Genomic DNA, 27,747 nt, shown 5'->3' on the forward strand with positions numbered 1-27,747 from the left:
TCTTGGATTAAGCTGATATTTGTGTTTTCTCCTTTAAACGGTTCGTGTGACCTTATGAACAAGTTGGATAGGCCCTAGGAAGGTTTCAACGGTGGGCATAATTATACCCTCTGTTTAGTGTTGTGTGGTCCACTTGAACTTCGGATCTACCTCATTTTTAGGGATCCTGCCCTAAAATGATCTAGCAAAACGGATGGACGGCTTGGATAAAACACATACATCATGGCGGCCCCACAGAGTTGTGACACCAGGGTCAATCCGCTTCCATTTTTCAAGTGGTGCAAAACTAACATACGAGACTAGGCCATTCATTGGTAGCCCACAAATTGGCGGTTAGGATTTCCTTTTGGACCATAGCACATAAACGAATCACAGATCAATGTAATTTGACAATAGATCATTCTGGAAGGTCTTTGATTAGTGGGCTTAGAATCCAAGATGCAACTTTTGGGCCGTAGACTAATGCAATTTTTGTTACATACATAAGTAGGCTTTTATGATTGGTGGGCCCAGAATACAAAATTCAAGTTTTAAGCCAGAGGCTAATGGAATATTGGGCCTTGGATTAGTGGGCCCAGAATCCATGATGGACTATTGGCCCATAGATTAATGCAATTTCAAGGTTACAGATTATACAAGAATTAGACCTTTGATTGGAGGGTCCCAATCCAAGACATCAAGCATGGGAAGTACTGAGTCGTCTGCGCTGAGAATATGAAAGGCTGCATTATATCCAATTCATCTCTCACAATGTTATACCTGTAGACTAATATCCATCCAATCAAAAGGTGGATATTTCCATCTGATCAAAGAAATGGCCAGACGGCCCACCATCAGGCAACAAAGCCAACATCACAGGGCTTCTAGCACCATCTTCAGTACTCAAGATCCCAGCCACAAGATTCATGTCTCACAATGTTATCCACGCCGTTTGACTCGGAAGCGGATTGGCTGGTGTACCACACACATAGGTACGTGTCGTGCGAAGACGAGCGTTGACACTCCTTGAACTCCGAGTTGTATGAACGGTTCAAAGGAGATGAAAGTTACATCGCTCCACAGTCATGCATTTATTATATCCACAGCATTTATCCATTTTTCAAGATCATTTTATAGAATTATCCAAAAAATAATCATATCCAAAGATCACCTGGATCACACCACAAATAACAGCATGAATAATGTTTTTTACCATTAAAAATATTTTAGGACCCAACATGATGTTTATTTTCCATCCAATCTGTTCATAGGTCACAAAGACACCGATGAAAATGAAAAACAAATTTTGTATTGATCCAAAACTTTTGTGACCCGTAAAAAGGTTTAGATGATAGACGTACTTGATAGTTACATCTGTCTTAATTTTTCTTTTCAAGCTCGCCTGATGTATGTACGGTCTAGATATAACACATATCTCATGATTAGTCAGCAATTTCTAACTTGCCGACGCCAATACACCAACTGTATAGCTTGTGTGAGGTACACCAGCCAATCCGCTTCTCTCCAATAAGTGAACCCGACTCAACCGATTCAGAAACGTGAATAATCGGAGCAAGGTTACTGCGCGCGGATTAGGTACTTCCCCGCCTGTTCAGAGCAACTGAGGGTCCACCATGATGTTTTAATTTTATCCACACCGTCCATCCATTTTTCCATATCATTTTACATTATTAAAACAAAAGTGAAGAAGATCAAAGGCTTAAATGGACCACAAGGTGGGGATTATATTCCTACCGTTGAAAATTCTTGGGGATCATAGAAGTTTTAGATCAAGATGATATTTGTTTTTTCAATTCGTCCAAGTGTATATGACGTGTCAACAGGTTGGATGGCAAATAAAAAACACGTGGACCCTAAGAAGGTTTCCACGGTTGGCATCCTTAGCACCACTGCTTCCTGTGGTGTGGTCCAATTGGGTGTTGGATCTATCTTATTTTTTAATCAATATTCTAAAATGATATGGAAAAATGGATGGATGGTTTGGATAAAATTAAAACATCACGGTAGACCCTAAGTGGCCCTTAGAGCCTCCACCTGTCCCGAGCTCCGAACAGGCAGGGAAGTACCGCCCAAAGTTACTTAGCCCCGGAAGGATGTATTTATTATATTTATAGGGTTCATTTATTTTTATGGTTTGTTTGATTTTTCAAATTTATTGAAAATGCCCTGCAAATACCATCTTATTATAATTTCACCTTGGAAATTGGTAGGTACTTCTGCTTGGAAAAACGGTTCAAAAGGATTAACTTAAATTTTTGGGCCCCACCATGATGTATATTACATATCCGCGTCGTCCATCTATTTTACCATGATATTTTGAGGCATGACCCAAAAAATGAGGCAGATCCAACATTGAAATGGCACACACCAAAGTAAACAGTGACCCTAGGAAGTTTTTAACGGTGGGTGTTTAATTACCTTTTTCTTGTGGTGTGGTCCACTTGAAATTTAAATCTGGCTCATTTTTTGGGTCGTGCCCTAAATTCAGTTAGCATAATGGATGGACGGTGTGGATAATCCACATACATCATGATGGGCCCCACAAATATTTAGCAGCATCTTTTATTTCAGCGTTGAAAAAAGTAACAGTCAAATCAATTCTCGAAAATAATGCATTAATTACCTACAATGTTTAACTTAGAAAATTAAACAAGCCCTTAGATATTATTTTAGAGTTGGACCACACCAAAAATAAGAGCGGAGATAATGATTTTCACCGTTAAATAATTCGTAGGGCCCATCATAACATTTATTTTCCATTCAATTTGTTTATAAAGTCAAAAAGACTTGAACAAAGAGGAAAAACAAATTTCATATTAATCCAAAACTTCAGTGACTGCAAGAAGGATTTCAATTGTAAATGTTTGATTCCCCACTACCTTTTTAAGTGTGGTCTACTTGATAGTTAGATTCATCTTATTTTTCTCAGGCCTTAAGATGAGCTCGTCAAATGGATGAACATTTGGATACAACACATGCATCGTGATCGGACCATAAAATTGGCTGACGTAGATATAGCAGCTATGGACGCGGATTTCTTGAGAAAGCCTTTCGCAGGAAGTTCCTGCGCTCGAAACTTAGGTGGGGTCCACCATGATGTTTTTCAAAAATTCACTCCGTCCATCCGTTTTGTGAGCTCATTTTAGGAGAAGAAAATAAAATTTAGAAGGATACAAGACTCGAGAGGGCCGTACTAAAGGAAAAGGTGGTTAGGGAAATTTTTAACGTTGAAACCTCCTTAGGTTCAACAGTGATGGTTACATGCCATCCATACCGTTAATAACGTCATTTTGTGCTGGGATGAACTGAAAACACAAATAATAGCATGATTCAAAACTTTTTTAGCCCCACGAATATTTCAACGTTCAACTATAAACGTTCAATTATCATGTTTTCGGCCGACTTGAGCATTGGAAACAGTTCATTTTTGGCCTCATATCCTAAAATGAACTCAAAAAATGGATGGACGGAGTGGATTTCTCAAAAACAGTGGGCCCCACCTGATTCCCAGTGCAGTGACTTCCTGCGAAAGGCTTTCGCAGGAAATCTGCCTCCAGCAGCTATAAGGTACACCAGCGAATCTGCTTCCACATGACGGAAACGGATTGGCTACTCCCCCTTACACTAGCTCCGTGGCTGATGTTCAATGCTCTGTGGGGCCCACCATGATGTATGTGTTTCATCCATCCCGTTCATCCATTTTTAAAGATCATTTTATTGCTTGATCCCAAAAATGAGAAGGATATAAATCTCAGATGGACCACACCACATGAAAACAATAGTAATTGGATATCAATCATTAAAATCCTCCTATGGCTAACTATACTATTTATTTGACATCCAATTTGTTGAACAGGTCATACAGGCCCAGATGAAGAGAAAAAACAAATATCAGCTTGATCCACAACTTTTATGGCCCTCAAAATGTTTTTAATGGTCAACCCTCATTCAACACTGTTTCCTGTAACGTGGTCCACTTAAGATTTGGATATACCTCATTTTTGGATTTATATTGTAAAATGATCTGTAAAAATATATGGATGGCATGGATGGAACACATAGATTAGAGTGTGGCCCACATAGCACCGACCACCAGCCATTGGCTGGTGTCAGGGGGAGTAGCCAATCCGTTCCGCCCACATCACAGGGGTGACAGTATAAAGGCCGATTTGTCTGTCGTACACCAGCGAATCCGCTTCCACATGACAGGGCTGCCAGTAAAAAGGTCGATTTGTCTGTCGGCGCCGACAAAGTTATTACGTGTTGACCGTATGTGGGCGCGCTGCCATGTCTGTGGAGGACGCCGTTTAGCTGCTGACAGTTTGAGTAGCCGGGTTGCCACTGAAGTGACGTCACCGAGTTGTGTGGTCTCAACATGATGCACCACGCCGTCCATACAAATGGAGAGATTAATTTCCGATGCAAAGCTGTAGTGGATCCCACTACATAAAACAGTGGAGAGAGTGACATCCACCGTTGAAACCTTCCTAAGTACACCGTGATGTTTATTTTGAGATTAAACCTTTTCATAAGTTAAAAAAGACGTTAAAAAAGAAAAAACACAAATTTCTGATTGAACGATAAGTTTTGTGGCCCTTAAAATTTTTTAACTGTGGTGGGGCCCATTGGAGCTTTGAATCTGACTCACTCTTTGGCTCATGCTGTAAAATGTTCCCTCCAAATGGATGGACGGTGTGGATACAAAACATACATTATGGTGAGACCCACATAACTTGGTGATGTCACTTCAGTAGTAAGCCTAGCTACTCGACCTGTCGGTAGCTGATCCGCGTCCGTTTGTGGACCACACTTTTTATCCCATACCTAAAATAGATTCGAGAGGAGGTACGAATGGCGTGGATAACAGATACATCCGGGTGGGCCCACCCACAGAACAGAACTGTCCCTTCTTGGCTGGAGACAGGTGGGGGCAGGACGATTAATCTGCCTTCTGTTGACGCGGTTTGGCGGGTGACCTCTGCACCAAACAGCAAGCTGATGGATCTGTGGGCCCCACCATGATGTATGTGTTTTATCCATGCCATCCATCCATTTTACTAATGGCTTGTTTGGCCGGACCAATCCCACGGCATTAGGTGGGATGGGATTCAAAAAACATTATTATTACCCATGGCAGGGACTGTTCCCTGATACCATGTTACCAGGGATAAGCTTAATTCCCTTTTTTGTTTGTAACACAGTGGTACATTGAAAGGATAAACCCATCATCATCTGAAACTATTGATATTAACACACATGTTATATCTAAACTGTTCATTTATTTTGTAATCTCATTTTATGGCATGGGCCTAAAAATGAGGCAGATCCAAAACTTATGAGGCCCCAAAGAATTTTTCAACGGTAAGTATTCAATCCCCATTGCTTTCTATGGTGGGGTCTACTTGAGCTTTAGATCTACCTAATTTTTTGGCCCATGCTCTAAAATGATCTCGAAAAAATGGGTGGACGGTGTGGATATAGCCCACACATCATGGTAGGACCTACACAACTTGCTAACATTGAGTGATATTAGCACGGACCCAAAACGATTCTATCCTACTTCCACTCTTCCCAAACATGGAGTGGAAGTGGCACAGGACCAGATGCAATTCCATCCCACCCAAGCCCATCTAATCCAGCCGGCCAAACAGGCCCTAAATCATTTTAAGATATGAGTCCAAAATGAATAGGATCCAAAGATCAAGGGGACCATACCACACAGGAAATAATGCCGATTAAACACCTATCATTAAAAACTTATCAGGGGAACAAAAGTTTTGGATCACGCTGATATTTGTGCTTTCCCTTCATCTACGGTTACGTGTCAGTATGCCAGGTTGGATGGCAAATAAACATTACGTGTGCCCCAACAAGTCTTTAATGTAAGCATTCAATCCACCTCTTTCCTATGAGGTGGTCCACTTGATCTTTGGGTTTGACTCATTTTTGGTCTCACGCTCATTTACAGGTTGAATGTCAAATAACCATTACAGTGGACCCTAGGATGTTTTTGATGGTAGACGTCTAATCAATACTGTTTTCCCATGGTGAGGTACCTGAGATTTTGATCTTCCTCAGTTTTGGGCCCATATCATAAAATTATCTGGAAAAATGGATGGACAGCATGGATGAGACACATACATCATGTTGGGTCCACAGAGCACCGACCACTCAGGGAGACTGGGGGAGTAGCCGATCCATTTCCGTCATCAAGACCACATTATCACAAGGATTCCAAAAATCTGCAGATCCGAAAACTCAGGTGGACCCTACCACACCAAACGGCAGGGATTGAATGCCCACCATTGGAAACTTTGTGGGGCCACGCAAGTTTTGATCCACTAAGAAATTCAGTCGGACTTAGGTCTAGCCTTCTGGACCCGTATAAAAATCGGCTTTAGCTGGGCTCGAGTTACATCCATGTAATGGACCTAGTTAAAGTCAAGTCATATCTAACCACGTCCGGTTTAAGTTGCCCCATACGCCAAGGTCTAAAACTAGGTCAGTGGACTAAAAGTTCTGCCAAGTCAACTCGACTCAACAAGGTTCAAGTTTAGTCCTGGGACGCTCTCGTTGGTGAGCGAGACTCATTCCTGACACGGCGAGACTTATGGACTCAGCATGGCTTGAAACTCTCCCAAGTCAACTTGACCCAACAAGATTCTGAGCTGAGTCACCTAAGATGCCTTTGGATTTTAAGTTACTTATGCCTTAAGTAGCTTATTTTGACTTCTTACTTATTAAACTAAAGTGGTTAAGTAACTTTAAATAAAAAAGTTACTTATAATTGATCATCTACAAAACTTACTTATCTTGAATAAGTTACTTATCTACTGCTGCTGCTATAAGTAGAAAAAGTAATTTATTTGGTAGCATTCAAATGGGACATGGCTGGATAGGTTATTATTTATCTTACGTTAAATAATTAAGTTACTTTTTTCACATAAGTTAACTTGGCGGTATTATAAATGAAACTTATGTTCCAAAAGCTACTTTATTTTAAAAGTAATTTTCTAAGCTTTTTAACTTATAACTTTTCTACTTCTCTCTTATGGTCCATGTGAAAGGAGGCCATCTCTCAATGTACATATCAAAGGAGGCCCCACATGGCGGATTGCCCACATTGAAGGTGGGGCTCACATGGTGGATGGTCCACATAATAGGTGAGCACTATATGATAGATGACCCCATATTAATATGGTTCCATATATGGATGGTTCACATCAAAGGTTAGCCCATAGTGATAAAAAGTACACATGCAAAGCATGTTGGTATGATGGACGACCCGCTTCAAAGGTGGGGCCTACATGATGGATGGTCCACATCAAAAGTGGGCTCTACATGATGGGTAGTAGACACTGAAGTTGGGCCCCTCATGATGAATGACCCATATTGAGGTGGACCCACATGATGAACGATTCACATCAAAGGTCGCCCCTAATGATGAATGACCCACATTCAAGGCGAGCCCTGCATGATGGGCAACCCACATGATGGATAGTCCACATCGAAGCTGGGCTCCACATGATGACAATTAATAATGGTGGGCCCCACACGATGGTTGATACACATCGAGGTGGGCCCCACATGATAGACGGTCCACATCAAAGGTCGGCCCTAATTATGAGTGGCCCATGTCCAAGTGGGGCCTTGCATGATGGATGGACCACATCTGAGGTGGGGCCCACATGATGGCAATTCACATCAAAGGTGGGCTCCACATGATGGGCTGTGGATATTGAAAGTGGGCCCCATATGATGGACAATAACATTGATGGTGAGCCTCACTTGATGGATGGCCAACATTAAAGGTGGGCTCTACATAATGAATGGTGCACATTAAAGGTTGGGCCATAGTGATGAATGACCCACATCCAAGGTGGGCCTTATATGATGGACAACCCACATCAAAGGTGGGGCCCACATGATGAATGGTCTGGATCAAAAGTTAGCCCGACATGAAGGATGGTAGTTTAAGGAGGACCAAATAGACCAAGGGATTTGGAAACCAAATATGCATTTCTACTTTCTAGTTGATAAATATATTGATTACCAAAAGTACTTATGGACTAAATAAATAAAAACCAAAATAAACTACTTATTACATAAATAGCTTATCCAAAGTAACTTATGATCCAAATACTCCTTGACAAACTAAATTCAATTCTGCCACATCAAGAAGTTGACTCATTAACTTGGATGACTTGACCGAGCACAACCTCAAGGAGGAATGCATACATGTTTACCAACTCAGTAATTTAGCTATTCTTTTTCACTCATAAATATTTCAAATATCTACTATCATTCTAAACACTTTTTTCAATAAATTATTAAATAATTGAGTCATGTCTTCGAGTCAGCCCGACTCGATTGGATATCGATTCTAACCGAGTTTTTGGTTTTTGGACTATGACACGACACACGCTCAAGGGATAGTGATCCAACCCTTGAAAATTTCCAAACGATTTCCTCTATCAATATGTTGACATCTCCATCTAAGAAGTGGCAGGATGGCCAGCCATCAGCCAGCAATGACAACATCATGGCCCCATCAGCGCTTTCTTTCAATGTTGACTTCACATCAGTTTCACAGCACCAGGAGTTGCATACTATTTTTGCAAGAAGGTGGGAAGAGATTCCTATCAATATGTTGACATCTCCATCGAAGAAGTGGCAGGATGGCCAGCCATCAGCCAGCAATGACAACATCACGGGCCCACCAGCGCCTTCTTCCAATGTTGACTTCACATCAGTTTCACAGCACCAGGAGTTGCATACTATTTTTGCAAGAAGGTGGGAAGAGATTGCAAGAAGGTGGGAATTCTCTTGGCTAGAATCCTTGTATAGGCATTGAGAGCAGCTTTAGAGATTTTATATAATATTACGGTGAGCCAACCATGATTTTAGGTTCAATGCAAAAAATCAGCCCCATCCATGATTCGGGGGAACATCATGATTAGAAATAATATATATCCACATCATTCATCCAGTTTTCGAGATCATTTTAATGCATGAGCCAAAAAATAATCATATCTAAAGTTCAACTGGACCACACCACAAATAGCAGTGGGAATAATGATTTTCACCTTTAAAACATTCATAGGGCCTACTATAACATTTATTTTCCATCAAATTTGTTGATAAGGTCACAAAGACCTGCATGAAGAGGAAAAATAAATATCATACTGTTCCGAAACTTCCGTGACCCCCAAAAGGGTTTCAATGGTAGACGTGCAATCCCCCACTGCCATTTGAAGTGTGGTTCAATTGATCTTTAGATCTGTCTTATTTTTCATATCAATTCTAAACCTTAAAACCAACTGGTCAAATGGAGGGATGGCATGGATATAACAAATACCTTGTGATGGAACCCACATAACTTGCTGGCGACAATACACCAGCTATATGGCTGGTGTGTGGTACACCGGCCAATCCGCTTCCGCTTACGCTGTACGCGGATTTCCTGCGAAAGCCTTTCCCAGGAAGTTCCTGCACAAGGATTCTAGATGGGGCCCATTGTGATGTTCGTTAGAAATCTAACCCTTCTATCTGTTTTTTGAGCTCATTTTAGGACATGAGACCGAAAATGATTAGGATCCAAAACTCAAGTGGGCCATACCAGATGAAACAGTGAGGAAAGGAATTCCTACCATTGAAACCTTCCCAGGATCCACCTTGATGTTTATATTCCATCCAAACCGTTTATAAGGTCATTTTCACTGAGATTAAGTGAAAAAGCCAAGAAATTAAACTGATACAAAACTTTTGTAGCTATATAAATGTTTCAACGGTGGTCACTGAATCCCCACTATTTTCTCTCGTGTGGCTCACTTGAGTTTTTTATCATCCTCATTTTTGGTCAAATGTCCTGAAATGAACTCATAAAACGGATGCACGGAGTGGCTTTCTCAAAAACATCATAGTGGGCCCCACACAGAATCTTGTGCAGGAACTTCCTGCGAAAGGCTTTCGCAGGAAATCCGCGTCCGCTTATGCTCATCGAGCTTAAAGTTGTACCAACAGTTTAAAGTGGATCAAAGTTATATTGGCTCCACGATGATGTATTTATCATATCCACACCGTTCATTAATTTTCTGAGATTATTTTAGCACATAAGACAAATAATGAATCATATCCAAAACTCAACTGGACCATACAAAAAAATAGCACCGGGATAATGATTTTCAACATTAAAACATTCATAGGGCCACCATAATGTTTATTTTCCATCCAATCCGTTCATAATGTCACAATGACCTGGATGAAGATGAAAATCAAATATCATATTGATCCAAAATTTATGTGACCCCCAAGAGGGTTTCAATGGTAGACATTCAATCCTCCACTGCTTTTTACAGTGTGGTCCACTTGATATTTATATCTATCTTATTTTTCGGCTCAAGCCTTAAGAAGAGCTCGTCAAATGGATGGACGGTTTGGATATAACACATAGCTCATGATGAGACCCACATAACTTGCAGACAATACACCAGCTATGTGGCTCGTGTGTGGTACACCAGCCAATCGGCTTCCAGTGTTAGCGGGTAACAGGTAATACCCTGCGTACGCGGATCAGATGCTGAAAGGTCGAGTAGCTAGAATTATACTAAAGTGATGTCACCAAGTTACGTGGGACCCACTGAGATGTATGTGTTGTATCCACACCATCCATTCATTTGGAGAGATCATTTTATGGCATGAGACGGAATGAGTCGGATTCAAATATGGAGTTGACCCCTCACTGGAAAAAGTGGAAAGAGTGGTGCCTATCATTGAAACCTTCTTAAGATCCACTATGATGTTTATCTGAGATCCAACGCTTTCATAAGTTAAGACAGACATTAAAGAAGGGAAAACACAAATTTCAGCTTGATCGAAAACTTTGGTGGGCCTTAGAAATTTTTAGTGGTGGATGTCACTCTCTCCACTATTTTTGTAGTGGGGTCCACTAGAGCTTTGGATCTAACTCATTCTTTGGATCATGCCCTAAATTGATATCTTCAATTGGATGGACGATGTAGATACAACACATACATTATGGGGCGGGGATTGGCTACTGACAGGTTGAGTAGCCAGACTGCTACCGAGGTGACATCGCCAAGTTATGTGGGCCCCATCATGATATATATTTTGTATCCATGCGTCCATCCATTTGGAGAGATCATTTTAGGGTAAGATCCAAAGAATGAGTCATATCCAAAGCTTCATTGGACCCTACCAAAGAAAACAGTGGGGAGAGTGACACCGCCATAAAAAACTTCTAAAAGCTACAAAAGTTTTCGACCAAGCTTGTATTTGTGTTTTCCCTCGTTTAATATCTTTGTTAACTTATGAGCAGGCTGGATTTTGAAAAAACATCATAGTGGGCCTTAGGAAGGTTTCAACGGTAGGCTTCAATCTTTCCACTGTTGCCTATGGTGGGTCCACTAAAGATTTGGATATGCCTCGTTCTCTAGGTCATATATTATTTCCTTAAAATAATATCTCCAAATGGATGCTATGGATACAACACATACATGGTAGTGGGGTCCACAGAACTTGGTGACGTCAAATAATTACTTATATGCGTAGACAATGACAAGCAGTCAATGACTCACGAGAATGGATGCAGAGATCTTTTCAAAAACGGCAACGGATTCGCTACTCCCCCACCACCAACCAGGTTGGTGGTCAGTGTTCCGTGGGCCATCATGATGTACGTGTTTTATCCATGCTGGCAGTAGACGAAAGATGAGGTATATCCCACTCTCAAGTGGACCACATTACAGTAAACAGTGTTGAATGGACATCGACCATTAAAAACCTTTTGGGGCCCATAAAAGTTTTGGATCAAGCTAATCTTTGTTTTTTCCCTCATCTGGGTTTGTATGATCTAATCAATAGATTGGATGTCAAATAAAAAGTATAGTGAATTTTAGAAGAATTTTAATGGTAGATATCAAATCACTATCGTTTTCCTGTGGTGTGGTCCACCTGATATGTATATCCCTATTAATTGTTTAATCAAGACAAAAAATGATTGGTAAAAATGGATGAACCGAATGGATGAAACACATACATCATAAAGGGGCCCACAGAGTAGGGAACACTAGCTACGGGCTACTGGCAGGGGGAGTAGCCAATGCGTTTCCCAAAAAGCGAGACGGTTGAACGATGTGGTCATGTCAGGAAAAACTACATATCAGGTTATCAGTTTTTCTGACATGTCGGTCCACTGCGAATGAACGTAGTTTATCCGCCTTCCATCCATTTTTCTTATGTTTTTAGGAGTTGAGTTCAAAATTTGAGCACATCCAAAGCTCAAGTGGACCATACCACAAAAATACAGTAGAAATATTGACGTGGATGAAGTGAAAACACAAATATCCGCTTAATTTAAAACGTCCGTGGCTCCCAGGAACTTTTGACATTCAATTCACACTGATTCCAATGGTGGGGAATTGGATAACACCCTAAAATTATATGGTAAAATTGATGGTCAGAGCGGTAAAATGCATAGATAACGGGAGTTTACTCGGTACGATAAGGGCACCGAGTTACTCAGTACTCAATCTGCTTCATACGTCATGCGTGGCCCACAATTTTAAACCAATACTTTTGGTTCGATTTTGGAAACAAAAATACCCACTTATGCCTTTGGACCGTTTTTCAAATCAAAAATACCAGCTTACTTTAAACAAGGCGAAGTTGTAATAAAACCTACTTTTAAAGAAGATAGAGTTGTAATAATTAGTTATTTACATGGTATATATATTGAATTTGGAAAATCAAACAAGCCCATAAAGGGGTTTTTTTTTAAATTAAAAAATAATAAATTATTTAAATGATTTACTTTAGAAAGCTAAAATAGATAGGGTTGTTACTTAGAGATTCTGGATAGAGGGTTTTTTCTATCTGAATAAAAAACGAGAAGGACTTAAATAACAAATTCACCAGATTCTTGACAGAGGGTTTTTTCTTTCCGAATAAAAAGTGAAAAGGACTTAAATAACAAACTCACCATACATTTCCATTTGAAGAAGGAATTAAATCACAACCTCATCAAGACTCATCATACATTTTAGAAATGCTTGATGAAGTTACAGAAATCCCTTCTAATTAGAAAAACAAAAAAACAAAAACAAAAAAAAACAGACAAAACAAAAAAGTTACAAAAGCTAATAACTCCATCATTCAACATCACTTGACCTCGACAAACAGACACAACCCCCAATCATCTCCGCATAGGAATGCCCAAATGCATATGGAATCCCCCTCCTTTAATTCATTCATCTCTGCAATATTGAGGTTGTCATGTTACATGAGTCATGGTCGTCATGTTATATGGGTCATGGTTGTTATATTATATGTGGGTCGTGGTTGTCATGAGTCGTGATTGTCATGTTATATGGGTTGTAGCTATCATGTTATTTGATTTGTCAAGGTCGTGGTTGTAGCGTAGTAAGGGTGGAGGTTGTCATATTATAAGGGTTATGGGTCCTGTCGTGATTTATGTGTCGAATTCAATTCGTCCATTGGATTTAAATTTTAATTTAGCGTTATGGGTCCAAAAATGAATTACATTCAAAAAATTTATGGCCCCCCAAAAGGTTTTCAATAGTAGGTTTTCAATTTCACTACTTTCTATGATGTGGTCCCCATGAGACTTTGATATGCCTCATTTTTGGGCTCATTCCCTAAAATGAACTTTCAAAATGAATGGATGGCATGGATAAAATATATACATTACAGTGGGCCCAAAAAGACCATCCATCTCCACATAGGTCTGATTGGTAATGTTGTAAGGGTCGTGGTTGTCGGGTTGATATAATTAATAACTTGATTATTTTTAAATAATATGAATCGGGGCCTACAATAGGGTTATCCGTTCCATCCACCTTGTCAGCCAGCTCGTCATGGGACCAAAAAGTCTTGACTTGGGCAGTGTCCACTTCTAATAAACATCACAGTGAGCGTGTGGGGATCCTTACTCTTGCTCCGGTGGTAGACTCTATGGAGTTTCAACACCTAGTCAAGGGTTCGAGTACCCATAGGTGGTGAAATCCCACTATGGCGTGAGTGTGTGGGGGTGTATGTGCCTGTGTAAAAAAATAAAAAAAAATAAAAAAGAAAACATCACAATGAGCCTAGAAAGTTTCAACAGTGGGTGCCACTGTCACAATTATTTTCTATTATGTAGCCCACTTGATCTCTAAATTAGGCTAATATTTGAGCCCTAGCCTCAAAATGACACAGCAAAAAGGATGAGTTGTGTGGATTATACATATACATTAATGTGGGCCCACAAGTTGAGCTTGCCCACTCCTAAAAAAGGCTTTTGTCTACGTCACTTTCTTTTCTTAGCGTTAAATACTTATTTACTAAAAAACCGTACAACTACTAAAGCAAGGACAAAAGAAATTTCGTTTAAAAAAACTTCACAAGACATATAAAAAGGCTACCCTCGAAATATTTGGAATATCGATGATCTTTCGACAATTTGACCATACATCGAGGTCAAAATCTCTTATTTGACATCCAACCTGTAGGTAATACAAATATCAACAAAGGTAAAAAAAAGAAAAATATCATCTAGATCTAAAACTTTTGTAGTCCTAAGAAGTTTTTAATGGTGAGGGTTCAATCAACACTATGTAGCTCACTTGAGATTTTGATTTACTTCAGTTTTGGGTTCATGCCAAAAATTTAGCTGGGAAAGATGGACGGCATGGATGAGACATACATTATTATATCACCCTCGAAGCACTACTGGCCCATTTGGCATGGTCAATCGTTTTCGGACAAGACAGGGCCTTTCCATACCTGGATAAAGCATGAGAGGATGCGGATTTCCTATGAAAGCAGTAAGTTTCTGCCCAAGGATGCTGATTGGGACCTACCGCTATGTTTGTGAGAAATCCACTCCGTCCATCCATTTTGCGAGCTCATTTCATGATGTGCAACCAAAAATCGAGAGAATTAAAAACTCAAGTGGGTCTCACGAGATAGAAAATTGGGGAAAGAAATTCCTACCGTTGAAACATTTCTGGGCTCCACTCGATGTTTATATGTCATCCAAACCACTTATAAGGTTACTCCCACTTGGATGAAGTAAAAACACAACAAATTTAGGTTGATACAATACTTTTATGGTCAGTAGAATATTTCAACGATGCTCGCTGAAAACCCACTGTTTCCTTCGTGAGACCCATTTGAATTTTTAATCTTCCTTATTTTTGGTTTCATGTCATGAAATGAGCTCGTAAAACGGATGGATGGAGTGGATTTCTCACAAACATAGCGATGGGTCCCACCAGGCATCCGTGTGTAGTAACTTCTTGCCAAAGGCTTTATCTGGAAATCCGTGTAGGCCTTACCCTTACTGTGAGGCCCACCTTGATGATTTGTTGTATATCCATAACATGCATCTGTTCTTCCAGCCCATTTTAACACGTGATCCAAAAAATTTAAGTAGATCTAAATCTAAGGTAGACCACATCACAGGAAAGTGTTGGTTGAATGCCAACCATTAAAAACTTCCCAGGCCCACTGTAAGCAGTTCCCTAATGTTTATTTCGATCAAAGCCATTCTTGAGGTCAACCAGACCTGGATGAAGGTAAAATACAAAGATAAGCTTCATCCGAAGCTTATGTGGCCTAAAAAAGTTTTTAATGGTCATTCACCAATCACCACTTTCTCAAATGGTGTGGTCAATCAGAGATTTAGATCTGCTTTAGTTTTAGACTAACGATCATAAAATAAGCTGAAAAAACGGATGGGTAGCATGGATATACAAAACATTCATCAAGATGGGCCCACACAATAAGGATAACAACTAATCTCTTCTCTCCTTATCATGGGTTTGTTTCCCTTCTCAAGACTCAGATGCACGGCTCCCAAAGATCTAATTTTGTTGACGTATTCAGCGGAACGAAGACGTGGCATCCTAGTAGTGATAGTGATTGAGCAAGAACGATGACATGGACGATGACATGGCTTCCCCAATGACTCGGATGCGCAGACGTGTAATGCGGTGCCAAACTGCCAAAACGGTCTGTACGTCTGTATCAATAGGCGTAGTTGATACATGATACAGACAGATAGACAGTTGATACAGACCGTTTTGGCAGCTTGGCACGCATTACACGTCTGCGCATCCGAGTCACCTAAGCGTTACATAAATGAGATGATATGGTAGAGACGGAAGAACCGTAATTTCGTAGAGCGATTTCTCTGCATTACACGTGGAAATGTTATCTGAGGATCAGGTCCGTTCATATGCAGGCTCCAAACATAGATGTTTTGTATCTCAAAAAATCACTACTATTGAACTATCCTTTCGTTCTGAATCACGGCCATTATATTAACGGTGGAAACAGGTAGATTTAAGGTTCGATTATACGGTGACTGCGGTATGATGATCCATGCCATTGCAAAAAAGGGCAGTGACTGCAGTACGATGATCCAGACGATTCCAAAAACAGGGCAGTGACTGCGGCGTGTGTGCGTGTGTTAAAAAAATAAAAAAAAAACAAAACAAAAGTGGGAATATTCCTGAGGCAACCGACTCGTTGTCTTCATTCCCGGCCCATGGGACTGCTGAGCTTGTTGAAAGTGTTGACAACAAGAGGAAAGAAGAAAAAGAAAAGACAGTAATCCAAGATCCACGGCTCTCTCTACTACTACATACCTGCATGCGACAAATGCGTTATTCTTTAAGTATTGAGTAGAGAGGGGCTTCAGCCTACACTAATCATATTTGAGAATGAAAAGAAATCGGAGTTTGGTGGAGTCTTCACGGAGTCGTCCCAAGCTGCCGGATCTCAACTCTAGCTCATGGGTAGAGGTCCAACGCGAGATGCATGTTGGGGATTTCGTCCTCGTGCTCCATAAAAAGCTCACCACGTCCGATGTAAACCCACATCAAAGTCGTGTCTTCCTCAACAAAGATTGGATGGAGAAATACCTCATCCCGAAAATGAATGCGCGTGAGGTATCATTGCTGCTGGGTAATGAGAGTGAGGGCCTCCCAGTCACTGCCCTAGATCCTGCTCGTTGGCGTTATGGTGCTGTCATCAAGCTGTGGCCCAAAATCAATCAATACGCGCTTAAAAAGGAGTGGACGAAAATTGTGAAAAAGAACGGACTGAAGAAGGACGATTCCGTCTGCATTTGGGCATTCCGACGAGGAGATAATGGGGAGCTGTGTCTGTTCATCGAGGTCGAGTGAGTGTATGAGAGAGCTATCATCCGGTAATCTGAAGTTTCTAATACTTGTTTAGTTTCCTCTACTGCTCTTCCGTTACTATAAATAAGGAAGAGAGTACTAAAATGATGCTCTGTTTTTGGGATATTACAACTTTCCTTTTTCTTTTCTTTCTTTTTTTATTTCTTCTTCTTTTTTTTTTTTCCCTTATAACCGGAGGATTAATCGGAGAATAAGGAAAATCAGGTCCAGCCCAAGGGTCGGGAAATCAAGCCCGGCCTGTTTACGGTGAGAGGGCCACACGCCGCGGGAACTTTGTGGCCGCCGACAAATAAATCCTCTGTTTCACTTAGACACCTGTCATGTTTGGGGAACCGATTGACCCTGCTAGTAGCCAATCCATGCCGTCCATCCATTTTCCGAGCTAATTCTATGGCATGAACCCAAAAACGAAGTATATAAAAATCTCAAGTGGACCACATAGTGTTGATTGAACTCTCACCATTAAAAACTTCCTGGGACTACAAAAGTTTTAGATTAAGCTAGTATTTGTTTTTTTTACCTTCATTCAGGGATATATTACCTAACCTCCATGTTTTGGATATTAAATAAACATTACAGTGGGCCTAGGAGGTTTTTAATGGTAGACATTTAATCAGTACTGTTTTCCCCTGATTTGGTCCATCTGAGATTTTGATCCGCCTCATTTATGGTATAAAGTATTAAAATAATGTGTTAAAATGGATGGACGGTGTGGATAAAACACATACATCATGAGGGGCCCACGGAGCAAAGCATCACTAGCCAAGCCACCTCGAAAGGTAAAGCATGTTCTTTTCGACGACGTGATTATGTTGACAAAATTAGAACTTAGGGATCCGTGCATCCGAGTCCTGAGACGGGAAACAAACCCATGGTAAGGAGGGAAGGGATTAGGTGTTATCCTTACTGTGTGGGCCCATCTTGATGAACGTTTTGTATATCTACGCCACCCATCCGTTTTTTCAGCTTATTTTATGATCGTCAGTCCAAAACTTAAGCAGATCTAAGTCTCTGATTGACCACACCATTTGAGAAAGTGGTGAATGATCATTAAAAACTTTTTTAGGCCACATAAGCTTCGGATGAAGCTTATCTTTGTACTTTCCCTTCATCCAGGTTTGGTTGACCTCATGAATGGCTTTGATCGAAATAAACATTAGGAAACTGCTTACAGTGGGCCTGGGAAGTTTTTAATGGTTGGCATTCAACCAGCACTTGCCTGTGATGTGGTCCACCTGAGATTTAGATCTGCTTAATTTTTTAGATCACGTATTAAAATGGGCTGGAAGAACAGATGCATGGTGTGGATATACAACAAATTATCAAGGTGGGCCCCACAGTAAGGATAAGGCCTACGCGGATTTCCAGATAAAGCCTTTGGCAAGAAGTTACTGCGCACGGATGCCAGGTGGAACCCACCGCTATGTTTGTGAGAAATCCACTCCATCCATCCGTTTTACGAGCTCATTTCATGACATGAACCCAAAAATCAGTAAGATTAAAAATTCAAGTGGGTCTCCCGAGAGGAAACAGTGGGTTTTCAGCGAACACCGTTGAAATATTCTACTGACCATAAAAGTAATGTATCAGCATAGATTTGTTGCGTGTTTACTTCATCCAAGTGGGAGTAACCTTATAAGCGGTTTGGATGACATATAAACATCAAGCGGAGCCCAGAAATGTTTCAACGGTAAGAATTTCTTTCCCCAATTTTCTATCTCGTGAGACCGACTTGAGTTTTCAATTCTCTTGATTTTTGGTAGTACTTCATGAAATGAGCTCGCAAAACGGATGGACGGAGTGGATTTCTCACAAACATAGCGGTGGGTCCCAATCAGCATCCTTGGGCAGGAACTTACTGCTTTCACAGGAAATCCGCATCCTTTATCCAGGTATGGAAAGGCCCTGTCGTGTACGAAAACGATTGACCATGCCAGATGGGCCAGCAGTGCTTCGAGGCCCCTATCATAATGTATGTCTCATCCATGCCATCCATTTTTCCCAACTAATTTTATGGCAAAACTGAAGTAAATCAAAATCTCAAGTGAGCCATATAGTGTTGATTGAACCGTCACCATTTAAAACTTCTTAGGACTACAAAAGTTTTATATCTAGATGATAATTGTTTTTTTAACCTTTGTTGATATCTGTATTATCTAATCTACAGGTTGGCTGTCAAATAAGCGATTTTGACCTCCATGCATGGTCAAATTGTCAAAAGATCGTCGACATTCCAAATATTCCGAGGGTAGCCTTTTTACATGTCCTGTGAAGTTTTTTTAGATGAAATTTCTTTTGTCCTTACTTTAGTAGTTGTACGATGTTTTAGTGAATAAGTATTTAACGCTGAAAAAAGAAAGTGATGTGGACAAAAGCCATTTTTGGGAGTGGGCAAGCTCAACTTGTGGGCTCACATTGATGTATATGTATAATCCACGTAGCACATCCTTTTTGCTGTGTCATTTTGGCGCTAGGGCTCAAATATTAGCCTGATCTAGAGCTCAAGTGAGCTACATAATAGAAAATAATGGTGATAGTGGCACCCACTGTTGAAACTTTCTAGGCTCATTGTGATGTTTTTTTTTTTTTTTTTTTATACACACGCACACACACCCTCACACACTCACGCCATAGTGGGATTTCACCACCTATGGGTACTCGAACCCTTGACTCGGTGTTGAAATTCCATAGAGTCTAGCTACCACTGGAGCAAGAGTAAGGATCCCCACACGCTCACTGTGATGTTTATTAGAAGTGGACACTGCCCAAGTCAGGACTTTTTGGTCTCATGACGAGCTGGCCGACAAGGTAGATGGAACGGATAACCCTATTGTAGGCCTCGACTCCTATTATTTAAAAATAATCAAGTTATTAATTATATCAACCTGACAACCACAACCCTTACGACATTACCAACTGGACCTATGTGGAGATGGATGGTCTTATTGGGCCCACTGTAATGTATATATTTTATCCACGCCATCCATTCATTTTGAAAGTTCATTTTAGGGAATGAGCCCAAAAATGAGGCATATCAAAGGCTCATGGGGACTACACCATAGAAAGTAGTGAAATTGAAAACCCACCATTGAAAACCTTTTGGGGGCCATAATATTTAGTCCCTGGCCCTAAAATGACATGACAAGAAGGATGGGCGGCATGGATTATACACATACATTAGTGTGGGCCCCACGAATTGGGCTTTGCCCACACCCAAAAAAAAGGGTTTTGTAGACATCATTTTCTTGACATTAAATATGGCGTAACTTCTTATTTATTGAAAAACCGTACAACTACTGAACCTAGGACAAGGGCATTTTGGTTCAAGTAATTTTCAGTAGCTTGTCAAAAGGCCACCCTCGAAATATTTGAAAGATTGAATCTCTTTAGGAAATTTGACCATACATCGAGGAAATTTGACCATACATTGGGACCTTGTGTGAGATCCTAGCCGTTCATTGGGTGGGCCACATCCGTATCTATAACACCCTGGATTTTTGCCAACTTGGAGATAAACATCCTTAGGCAATGGGTCGATCATAACATCTTATTAATTTCTCAAAACTCAACCTCAAAGTCTAAAATCAGTTTTTTAACACATTTCCTTCAAAATCTCACCTTTCACCATCTTATTCTTCAAATTTTTTTCTAAGTACGTTCATACTATACACAAATCTTAAAGTTTAAGTGATGAAGAACAATACTTAAACTAAAATTTACTATAAATAGTAAATAAATAAATAAAATGGGTTTTTGACCATTGAAATTTTGGAATCTCATGAAATAAATAGGTTATTTGGATAGATCAGTTTCTCTTACCCCAAAATCATATAATGCACGTCAAATAACTCATCCTGGTTTGCAAGATACGCCCGTTTCAAAAATCACGTGGCGGAATCACCACCGGACAGTCCAGCAGACCGCGGCGCACCCCGGTTCATCCGGGCCTATCGGGCTGCAGCGGGCCGGGCGGCCCGTTTTTCATAATTTTTCTACAATTTTTCATACAACTTCGAAAAGTCATATCTCCCTCATTATAACTTTGATTTAGGTGATTTAAAAGATAGATTGAAGATTGTTAAGTCTAGTTTCATATAAAAATAAGTGAAAAATATAATAAAAAGTTTAATATAGTTAAATATAGGTCGTTGTGACAACTGTTTGAAAATTATTAGTTTGGTCAACTGCTGCTTCTAGAATTTTTAGAATTTTTCTGCGATACGAAATCAAATGAAATTTGGTAGAGATAAACTAGACTTGATGAAAAATTACTAGAAAAATAATTGAAATAATATACTAATTAAAAGTGCCAGAAAGGGGCGTAAAACTACCCTAGGACAATATTCTATCATAATTAGAGCATAATTTAGTTAAGTACTAAACTGGATACTCAGTAGAATTAGCTTAAACCACTTTAAATATAAACCGCAAGACCCAAAATGAGTAGAACTGCTAACGCTACATTATCTAAAAACTTAGGATCCATCTCTAAACCCAGTTGCTCTCAGGAGCATCTCGAAACTCCGTATCGGACTTGGACCGCACGTCGAAAGTCTGATGACCGCAAAACTATACAGTTATGACCGCATTACTGGACTTGACAACTCCTTCAGAAATCAAGTCTTGATTGTGTTTAGAAATGTACAACTTGAGCCTGGAGTAGAGTGTGTGAGAAACGTGGATATTTTTAGAAATAAAATCTGAATTTAAGTAATCTGAGTCGTGTCACTTGTGGGCTAAATATAAGGATTCAGACCATCAGAATCTGACCCAAATATACCCTCGGATCAGGAAAAATGTCTCATACATGGCCATGTACTTGTGGCCCTGATCGAGTGACCGTGACCGTTGAACTGAAACTGACCCGCTACGGCTGATCTGTAAACTCGATCGGAACGAAAACTCAGCCTAACCTAGATCCAATGTCAGGAAGCTTAATTCCGACTGCACATGGAAAAGGGGCCACCAGAAGGGCTCCGTTAGACCGGAACAGTCCATATTTGGATATAACCTAAGTATACCTTGGCCCTGGGGCCATTCCCATCAAACCTGGGCCTATATAAGGACCTTAAACCCTCTCTCTCTCTCTCACCCCATACGAATTTGAGAAACCCTTGGGGAGAGAGGAGAGAAAAGAGAAGGGAAAAGAGAGAAAGTGAGATTGAGAGTTGGAGATTCTCCCTGGAATTCGATCCTGCTACTCCTCGCACTCAACCACCACTCCTGTATCGCTATACAGGCGATTCCGATACCGTTCTTAGGTAAGAAAATCTAACCCTAATCTATTTTAGGGTTTCAGATAGTGTAAGTTATGAAATATCTAACCTAATTTATGCTATAGGTTGCCAATTCGCCATTGACAAATGCTAAGTGTCTAAAAAGAATCCGTTACGCGTTTACCGGCGTAAGGTGCGGACTATAAACATATAGGTTATGGTTTTCAAGGCTTTCAATGTCAGTTAATGGTTTATTACTGATGTGGGTGATATTTCACATGCCAAATGCGATGTTTGTTTTGCGTTTCAGATATGTATGAACTATGTGGAGTTTAGTGTATTCCATGTATTTGTAGAAAGGGCCGTATACGTATGAAATTTGAAAGAGTGTTTGCCATGATTAATCGTCGTATGCTTATACTAGTTGTATGTGTAACAACTCCTTGGCGAAAGGATTTGGCCCAGTATGTGTTACGGCTAACATACGTCATATATGTTGAAGTGTGTAGACTAAGTGTTTGTCGAAATGTCTGAGTGAATATGGAATCATGATTTATACTTGTTATGATAGATGCTTGTTAATACATGATCGTTGTATGTGTCGCAATTCCTATGTGAAAGGATTTGCTATAATATGCGTTTTAAGTAAATAAATTTATGTATGTTGAAATGTGTAGTCTAAGTGTTTATAGAAATGTCTGAATGATCAGGCATGTAATATTTGTACTTTACATGGGTGTTAAGATGAGATTCTCAACTACCTTAACGATGTATACGATTTCCTCCATGTAACTTATATTCTTTATCTGTTTTGCTTAGACACTGCATATGTGTGAATCCATGTTTTAGTTAAAATCCATCAAATGCTCACATGCTTGTATGATTGGAATTGTTGATCCATTACTGTTTTGATTATCTTACATGATTATCTGTTAAAATTGAATGTGTTTGGGACTATGTATAGTCCAGGCAATCGGTAACAAGTTCTAATTTGGTGGCTGAGGTTGTTTTCGCCCCACAGGACGTGTTCGATGAGTTCGAGCCATACTTCAGTTGTCGACAGTAGTTAGGCCACAGGAGTGCTCGTGCACTTCATGTCGATCAATTCGATGTGCACTCGTACTAGTCGAGCTCGTCAAATAACCCGATTGACCCGATATATGTTCACCATGTATGGACGCTATTGTTTGAATCTAGGGTACCAAACTCACCAGTGAAAATTCTTTAAAACCTTGGTACCTCAATCCGCTAAGACTCATGAGCCGGGCATGGTGGTATGGGACACCGTGGTCAAGTTGTCGGCCTACGCTGGGGTGACGAGCCTCCCCGTAGTGACCAGTGAGCAACCCAGACTTGTGAGCCGAATACGGTGGTATGAGACACTGTATTCAAGTTGTCGGCCTACACTAATAAGGTGACGAGCCCTTTGTAGTGACCTCGAGCGTACTCTTAGACGCAGAATAGTCTAGAATAGTCGTAGAATAGTCCTAGGAACCCCTATTTATAGTTTAGGCAACTTCTCTTCTGCACTCTTGCAAAACCGCCTCAAATTTACGCAGTCTGGACCAAATCCGCGCAAAATCTGCGTAATCTCGACTAGTCAAGAGCGGTTCTCGACCGGTCGAGTAGGCCACTCGACCGGTTGAGCAGCCCACTTGACTGGTCGAGCAGCATGGTCCAGATGAGGCTCCACACCTCAACAAGTTGGACTATAATTATGGTCCACTCAACCAATAACGTCCAAACTTTCATGCGTGTATGACATCCAATCTACACAGTGTGTATGACATCCAATCTATTCAATATGTTGGCTTTATCGTAAAGATCACCAGTTTAAAAAACTTTTTAAAAATCTACTCATTAAGTGCACCACACTTCGTTTTAACTATTTATTAATGGCTAGAAATTGTTTTATATGATGTGGCCCACCTGGAAGGTAGATAGAGATGATTTTTGCCTTAGATGATCCTCCATGTAAGACCAACCTAAAAGGTTGCATGTCACATGCACTTGATAGTTTAGATATTATCTACTGATTGAACCGTAATTTTCTGCGGTCCAATTGGGTGGACTTGATACCTACTCTTAAAGAAAAGGTCTTAATTCCAACCCCTTGGACTATGGCCCATCCGGCTATTAATTTCCAACTTTTCATGTGTGCATGAAATCCTCAAATTCAAAGATAGTGGCCAAAAATATATAACAAAACCATTGCTATATTTTCTTTCTTTACCGTTCCTTGGTGGGCCAACTTTAAAGGAGATTTTGGGGCATTGAAATTCACAGTAGGAACCCTAATATTAGCGGCTTCAATCACTGAATAATGGGCCCCACTTGTATAAAACTGAAAATTAGACATGGGTCTCACCTCACCACCTGAGAGTTGTAAAGCTCTTACACCATCAGTCTATTATAAGTCCATGGTCGCCAGCATTGTTCACCTGCATTTTAAAATAAAATTCCCAGAATACTCTGTCTTAAACATAAAAACATGGTTTCACGACTCGTCCGAGTTCAACTCAGTTCAGTTGTGAATGAGTCATCCCAAAAACAAGTTGGGCGACTTGCCAAGTCAAAAGACCATGTTTTACACTCCAACACCATCTATTTTATGTGAGGCGAGAAAGACTCAAGTTATGTGAGGCCTGCCATGTTGTATATTTAAAATCCATAGCATCCATCAGGTGAGAGCCCTTATATATATAAAAGATCGGTCAGATAAAAAGCTCAGATGGGCCACACTAATGGGAGGAAGGTGAAACTAGGCTAAAATCTTTAAGTTGGCACGGCGTGGCCCACCTGAGTTTTGGGTCAGAATGATTTTTTTTTTATCATCCCTTCATCCTAGTGAATCACACACGATGAACGGGTCTGATGAAAGATTCACACCACTGTGGCCCTCCACACAAACCTATGGTTGGCGTCCAATCCCAACTATTCCTTGTGGTGTGGTCCACCTGAGTTGTGGGTGTGGATGAATTTTGTTCCCAGGGTCTAGAATTGGGCATCACATTTGATGGACGGAGTGGATTTCATATAGACAACATGATGGGTTCACAAAGCTTTATTGTGTGTAAAAATAGGTGTTGTAGAGGATTCTGGTCCTAAATATCAACCAAAACCGAGCTCACTCGGCCGAGTTAGAAAGGGCCCACTAGATGAAAAGTCCAGATCAAAGAATAACAACTCCATACTTCAAGATATCCAGTTTCCCAAATTGGGTTTCGACGAAATTAGCTAACGAAGCAATGCTAACAGAATCCTTCACATCCAACTGGTGAAAAACAACATCAGACAGCCCATGTGCTTTGATGTTTGCGACAGCTTCCAAGCCTCTCTTCTCATCTCCAGCCGTTAATATGACGGTAATACCGTTGGATGCCAGCTGGCGACTGATCTCCAATCCAATTCCTTTATTGGCCCCTGTAACAACTGCACACCTGAAAATAACAGTGAAAATGTTCAATATAAAGTTCCACCGGATTAAACGGCCTGATTTAAGGCAAGAATGTGGAAATCAGGGATTTCACACATGCATGCCATATTGGCGCATGTTCTCACGTGTGGATGGACAGGGATCCACACGTGTGAGAGCGTGTATGGGAAAAGTGGAAGAGAGATATTCGTAGCTCTTTTCCACTGGATTGGAGATGTTTGCTCTTTTCATTGCGAATGCCTTCGTTTGATGATTTTCTGGAGCTGAAAGGGTCATGTATGTTGTTCTGAAAAATAAAGAGGTGCGCTCGTCTGTGTTAGTTCTCTTGTGTACTACCGTGCTGCTCTGGGCCCGTTTCAACTGTTCTTCTGATCCACACCGTCCATTAGGTCTGAAATTCGATTTTAGATGAGGAAAACAAAAATCAGCCCGAATGAAGTCTCAGATAGGCCATACTACACAGAAATTTTTAGAGGGAAAATCCAACCAATAAAAGTTTCCTCAATGTTTTTTGGGACCACTATGTTTTTTATATGACATCTAATTCATTTATCAGACTATCCTCACTACGATGACTGGAAATAATAAAAATCCTTCCATTCTAGAACCCAGGTGGATCATACCATGTGAACTTACAGATCTTAGTCATGATATTATGTTGTTCATCGTGTTGTGGTCCATATAAGTTTTGTATTATCTTGATTTTTAATTCCAGCGGTAATAATGCTGTATAAAAATGATGGACGGGGTGGATGGGATTTATAGTTGATGTGGGCCCCACAGAGGCATGTGCCACATCAAATTGTGGTGCTACCGGTACCATAGGACTGTATGAACGCATCTCGAGAGAGAATCTTCCGATTGCTTGATCGGCAGGGAGGTAGCTTTTGTTGGGGCACGGCTTCAGGGGATCCCAGATCCACTGAGGTGAGTGGGACCCTGACTGTGGGGCCCACCTTGATGTATGTGGATTACATCCAGGCCGTTCATATGTATTGAAAACTCATTTTAGTTCATGATGCAAAAAACAAATCATATTCAAACCTTAGATGGACCACACCACTAGAAACAGTACTGGTGATTAAATCTCCACCATTAAAAACTTCATGGGGTCCACGGAATGTTTATTTACCAACCAATCTGTTTATAAGGTCACAAAGACCTGAGTGAAGAGACCACACAAACATCATCTTGGTCTAAAGCTTTTGTAGCCCACCAAAAGCTTTTAATGGTCAATTATTACTATTTCTCCTATACTATGGTCCACCTGAGGTTTGGATCTACCTCATTTTTTGGATCATACTATAAAATGAGTTTTCAATACGGATGGACGGCATGAATCTAAGGAACACACATTAAGTTGGGCCCCACGCCCCTTCTCTTGTGCTGATATTATTTTAGGAAACTTATTTGATACTCTGGCAGAGCATGAAGCTTTATACACAAGCATAGAGAAAATTGAATACCTGCAATGCATATACTCGAATCAAACTGGACAAAGTGTGAAACCCACTTTCTCTTGTAATATTCACAAAATAAGATTAGTTGAACAATCCTAGCCACTTATTCGCAGACACTCCTACTTTAAAGTAGGACCATGGGATAGTTTTCATCTGTAACCATACAATAAGTGTCCACCAATCCGGTTGTCTGGTTATCTATTTTTTTTAGTTTGTAATTCATCTATACTTGAATACATAATTTAGACAGCTTAATTTGAATTATTTGTAGGCCACATTCAAAATGAAAATCATATAACTAATATTGTCTTCTCTCATTAATTTTTGGGCTATGCTCCATCCACCCTTGATTCAGTGACATAGACTATCCGTGTTGTTTTACAACTATGTTATTTCTCTAAATAAAA

At 40.3% G+C, this 27,747-nt stretch overlaps 1 pseudogene; it reads right to left on the reverse strand.

Annotated features, from left to right (window-relative positions):
• Positions 1-781: 781 nt before the first annotated feature.
• LOC131230626 ((+)-neomenthol dehydrogenase-like) overlaps positions 782-27,747 on the reverse strand; it is a 32,177-nt pseudogene continuing 5,211 nt past the window's right edge.

The sequence above is a fragment of the Magnolia sinica genome, chromosome 17 (assembly GCF_029962835.1).
Source record: "Magnolia sinica isolate HGM2019 chromosome 17, MsV1, whole genome shotgun sequence".
NCBI lineage: Eukaryota > Viridiplantae > Streptophyta > Magnoliopsida > Magnoliales > Magnoliaceae > Magnolia > Magnolia sinica.